Source organism: Arachis hypogaea, chromosome 15 (genome assembly GCF_003086295.3).
Source record: "Arachis hypogaea cultivar Tifrunner chromosome 15, arahy.Tifrunner.gnm2.J5K5, whole genome shotgun sequence".
Classification (NCBI taxonomy): Eukaryota; Viridiplantae; Streptophyta; class Magnoliopsida; order Fabales; family Fabaceae; genus Arachis; species Arachis hypogaea.
In genome coordinates, this window is record NC_092050.1 from 9,659,528 (window position 1) to 9,665,261 (window position 5,734).

Genomic DNA, 5,734 nt, shown 5'->3' on the forward strand with positions numbered 1-5,734 from the left:
AATTGCTGGATATTATGTTCCACCATGGTGGGACGTTTAAGAAGAATGATGATGGTAAATTGGTTTACTCACCTGATAATAGAAGTTGCTTAGGAGATTTAGATAAAGATACCCTAGATGTGTTTTTCGTGAGAAACTATTTCAAGGAGCTGGGGTATGCCAAGGTAGTTGAGTGCTGGTGGCTGGTTCCTGGAAGGAGCTTGGAGGTGGAACTGAGAGCTCTGACCAGTGATGATGAATTAAGAGAGATGTGCTTCCATGCAGAGAGGAATAATGGAGTAGTTGATGTGTATTTTGAACATGGAGTTTTCACACCTGAACTGATGGATGGAAAAGGGGTTGTGATGTTACTTGATTACGAAGCAGAAGAGGTTTGCCATGGTGACTTATAGACTAACAAGGAAACAGTAGTGGATACCTCAAATCAAACCCCAGATGACAAATCAGCTACAAACCCAACTCCAAACCTCTCAACTGCAAACACAATTCCTTCCACTGCAACTCCCATTCCAAACCATCCTGCTGCTGACCCCCTCACTACAAATCCTACTAATGAGCCTAACCCCATGGATGAACCTGATAACCCCAAACCCAATTATACACCCAACCCAAAATCCAGTACAAAACCCAACCCAGCTCCCATTGTGAAACATAATCACAAGCCAACTCCAAAGCCCAAGAACCTTCTGAAGCCCAACAAAACTCAATCAAAGCCCAAGTCCAAGTTCACTTCCAAGCCCAAACCCAAATTTAACCCACCTAAAAGAATTACTAGATTTCAGGCAAAGGGGAGGAGTACTAACAAAGGCAAGCAACCTCTTCATATGGATTTAACTGTAAATGGATCAACAAGTGATGATGGCAGCTTAGAGGATACATCTTATGTCCCAGTGCAAGAGGCCAGCTCTAGCAACGATGAAGAATTGGTTGCAAGAGTTTCGAAACCAATTAGGAAAGAGGTCAAAAAGGTTCAAAAGAAGACAGGCAAGGCTAAAGGGAAGGAGAAGATAGGAAAAGATAAAATAATGCAAGATGATGATGCAATTGTTGAGGATTATTCAGATGTAGAGGTTGACATAGGCTTTAAAGGAACTCCAGGGGAAGGAATTTGGTATGAAGCTCTCGACCCTGGTGCAGAATCTGATGGGGCCAACTCGTGGCACTTAGAGGAGATGAAAACTCCTCCTAACTCTGAGGATGAGCTGGAATCCGATGGGGATTCAGATGAATTTCCCATATTCCAAGGTGGCCAGAGGTTTGGTGAGCTGCAACTTAAAGTGGGGATGAAATTCAATACCAAACAAGAATTTAGGGATGCTGTGAGAGAGTTACCATACAGGAGGGAAGGGGGATTAAGTTCGTTAAGAATGATAATATCAGGTGTAGGACAGTTTGCCAAGTGGAAGAGTGCTCATGGGTTGTGTATGCTTCAAGAGATCATGAGGACTGTTGCTGGCAGATCAAGACATTTTATGATGATCATACATGTCCAAGGAAAAATTCAAATAGGACTGCAAATAGAGCATGGTTGGCTGCTAAGTTGGTTAAAAAGGTTAGAAAGTATCCTAATTTCAAGCAATGTGAGGCTGCAGTGTACTTTAGGTCGAAATGTGATTTGATTCTGCATAAAAACTCACTAGCTAGAGCCTTGGCTGATGCAAGGAATGTTATTTATGGCGATGAGAAGGCACAGTATGCCTTGTTAAGGGATTATGCTGAGACACTTCTGAAGACGAATCCCGGATCCACTGTGAAGATTGGTGTGATTCCATTGCCTGACGGACAAGTCATGTTTGAGAAAATGTACGTATGCTTGAGTGGTTGCAAGAATGGATTCAGATCAGGGTGCCGGCCATTAATTGGTCTCGATGGTGCATTTCTGAAGACACAGATTGGAGGCCAGATATTATCAGCTGTTGCCCAAGATGCAAATCATCACATATATGTAATTGCTTGGGCTATAGTCAATGTTGAGAATAAGGAGAACTGGAAGTGGTTTCTAGAGCTACTCCACGATGATTTAGGAGACTATAAGGCGAACGGATGGTGTTTCATTTCTGACATGCAGAAGGTAAGCAATTCCTAAATATAAAATGCTGTGTTATTCAATTAGTTACACATTTGTTAAAGTCTTCATTTTCTGGATTATATGTGGTTGTATGAGATTGGTACATATAATTATAAGTAGTTGTTTGATGGATATTGCTTGATTGTGTGAATATTTCATAATGGTTGAAGATATTTGGGCTTTACAATATATTTGATTCTGCATTTAACATAAATTAAATGAAGTTTGGATTACATGAATATTTCACAAACTATTTGGTTCATTCTTTTATAAGTAGTTTCCTGATTCATGGATATTGCTTGATTGTTTGAATATTTCATACTGGTTGATCCTAATTAAGTAGTTTGGTTTGTACTACATGTGTTTGTCATGAACAGGGATTGATTTCTGCTATAGAAGAGGTCATGCCACAGGTCCATCATCGTTTCTGTGTATGGAACCTAGGGCGAAATTTCAATAAACAGTGGAAGGATCTTGAGCTGAGGAGACTCCTCTGGGATGCTGCTAGGTCAACCACATTTCAAGACTTTATTGAGAACATGGACAAAATAAAGAGGGTCAATGAAGAAGCATGGACATACCTGAACAAGTGGCCAAGGCATTCATGGACAAAGTCTCAATTTAGCCACAGGCCAAAGTTGGATAATATTTGCAACAATGCCTGTGAGGTGTTTAATGCACGGATCAAGAAGGCTAGAAGCAAGCCAATCATCACATTGCTTGAAGAGGTAAGAATGTTTGTTATGCGATCAATTGCAAAGAATAAAGTCAAGTTGAACAACCATGTGGGGAAACTACCTCCTGTTATTCAGAGCCGACTGGAAAAAGTTCGTAAGGAATCCTATATGGATTGGAGACCAAGAATATGAAAAATTTGAGGTCTATGGACACCCAACTAACATGGTTGTTGATTTAGGCAAGCGACTTTGCACCTGCCAGTTCTGGATGTTAACAGGTGATATTATATGCCTTCACACCAACTTTATTCTGTTATTCAATATGAATATATTTAATTCATTCATTATATTGGCTGCTGTGGAGTTTATTATTTTCTTGGTTTATTCATTATAGGTATTCCTTGTGTTCATGCTTGTGCTGCTCTTGCACGGGTGAACAAGAGACCCGAGGACTTCTGTCATCCCTTGGTCACCATGGACTCATACAGGAAGACATATGAACATCACATCAATCCTCTCCCAGGCCAATCTCTATGGGAAAAATCAGTCTACAATCAGCCCCAAGCTCCTAACATTAAACGTAAACCTGGAAAACTGACAACCAAAAGACGAAAGGATGCTGATGAAGCCGTTCACATGAAACAAGAAACCTAAGGCAACTGTTAGCTAAAGAGACAGCTGAAGCCGTTCACATGCACCTACTGTGGAATAAAGGGCCACACCAAGAAGGGATGTAAAAAGAAAAGAGCTGATGAGCTTGCTGCTGCAGCAACTGCTGTGGCAGCAGCCAAGTCCAAAATTGTCCCAGCTGGAAATACACCTGCAGCTGAAGCTATGAATACCACCAATGTGGCACCACAAGTAGATGAAACTCCTCTTGGTGGAACACAAGTAGATGAAGCTACGGAGATTGACTTGTCCCAACCAAATTATGGTGGAACACAATATGAGGTACACGTATGGTATATAATATTTTTTGACATTTTTTTACTTGCTCCTTTTTCACACTATTTTCCTAACTTTCCTCAGGCCCCACCACCACCAACAACAACAAAAAGGCCAGATAAATTACTAACCAAAAGGAGGAATTCACCAACACCAGTGATTGCTTCTGTTAATCCCATGCAAGGAGCAAGTGCAGCAACGTCTTCTAGGTTGGCAAACTTTTTGAAGTTTGTTCCAACTCCAGGGTTCAAACCTCCAAAGAAGAAAAACACTAAGTAATTGGATGCTGTGGCTGCTGAAGTCTGATTGATTACAAATGGAATTTGGGCACTAGTTGTTTCCTTAGTTTTGTTATTTTCATTTAGGAGTAGCACATAACCAGATTGTAATGGTTAACTTTTACTTTTGGTAGTTATAAACATTTAAACTTGGAGCTCTTACTGTATTCCTTTTTGGTGCCATATTATAGTGTTTATCAGGTGATACTCTATTGACAGTGTTTGGCAATATCTTAGTTATAATCAAAATATGGTTTGATCAATTTACTTGTTCTGTTCTGTTCTATTTATTCAGTTTTGTTATTACCATTGTAAACTATTTACACAGACCACACCAATAATCCAAAGATTGTCCATTCATTCATAAACAATACACACTTGTTACATTTTTATAATCACAACTAGTACAACAACTAACAAGAAAAAAAACCAACAATCCTAACATTTGTATTGCATACTTTTGGCTCCTTAACTCAGCCTCCAAATTGCCAATCCTCAATGCAAGACTCACGCTCATCTCTTCATTGTTATATGCTGCAGCTTCTTCAAAATTGTCATTATCATCTTCTACAACGTCTGCCCATCGGAAAAACCCACACCACCGTTTTCCACTACACTGTAAGCAGTAAATTTAGGGATTCAGTTGTTGACATTAAAAAATAGAAACAACATCTCTTAGACTCAAACTCACATTGTAATTCGGACATCCGAAGAATGGCTTGTCCGGGTGGGTCTCCGTTGCAGACCATCGGAGCACAGGGCGTTTCCTACACCCACAGCGCTCTGGCACTCGTGAGGCTCTGCTACGACCAGACGTCCTTGTCGTCGATCGCATAGAGCTCCCGTCTCCCTCATTTGCACGTCCAACCATGGTTAAACCCAGCACAGCAACGACAAATAAAACGAACAAAGAAGATGAAGAAGAAGAAGTTGTACGCTCCTTCATCAGCAATTAGGGTTAAAAAGGGACTCAGGGACCACATTAGGTTACAAACTTTCACTGGCCACGTCATGTAACCATTAGGTGCTCCATCATGGCAAAAAAATTGCCACATCACTGCCGACGGGAAGGGGTTTCAACGGAAAAGGGGGGAGGGACTGACAATGTGCATTTTTTCCAAAGTCGAGGACATAAATAGTGCAATTGGGAAGTCAGGGACCAAATCGGTGCATTTTGTGAATCTTAGGGACTACTTTGGTGTTTAACTCCTCTTTACTTTATTGTAACTTTTCTTTCCCGTTCTCATTTATGCAATTAACTTTTATCTTCAGTTTCCCTTTTCCTTTCATCTTATTCCGTTTCCTTATATCTTTTCCTTCTTTTTATCTTAAATTTTCTATTGATATTATCTTTGGCTTGAGAACCCACAAAAGAGGAGTATATTTCTCTCCTAGACCATTAGATATCGAACCACCATCGATTTACAAAAAAATTGACAAAACAATTAGTGTATGTTCCTGTACCCGGGATAATACATAAAAATATGTATAGTTTTTTATTGAAAAAAATTGAAAATTATATATAATAATTATTACTATAAATATTTTATAAGATTATAACTAAATTAAAGTTTAACTACTTTTATTGTTAAAAATATTAAAAATAATTTGTATTTGTCATAATCAATTTGGGATAGTTGAGTAGCTATCTCACTCGTCTGTTTAAATAAGTATTAATGGTTCAAATTGCATATTGTGTCTGTAACAATTTATTGGTTAGCAGCAGACTTTTAATAAATGGAGTTTTAATTCGTGGTGGATTAGCC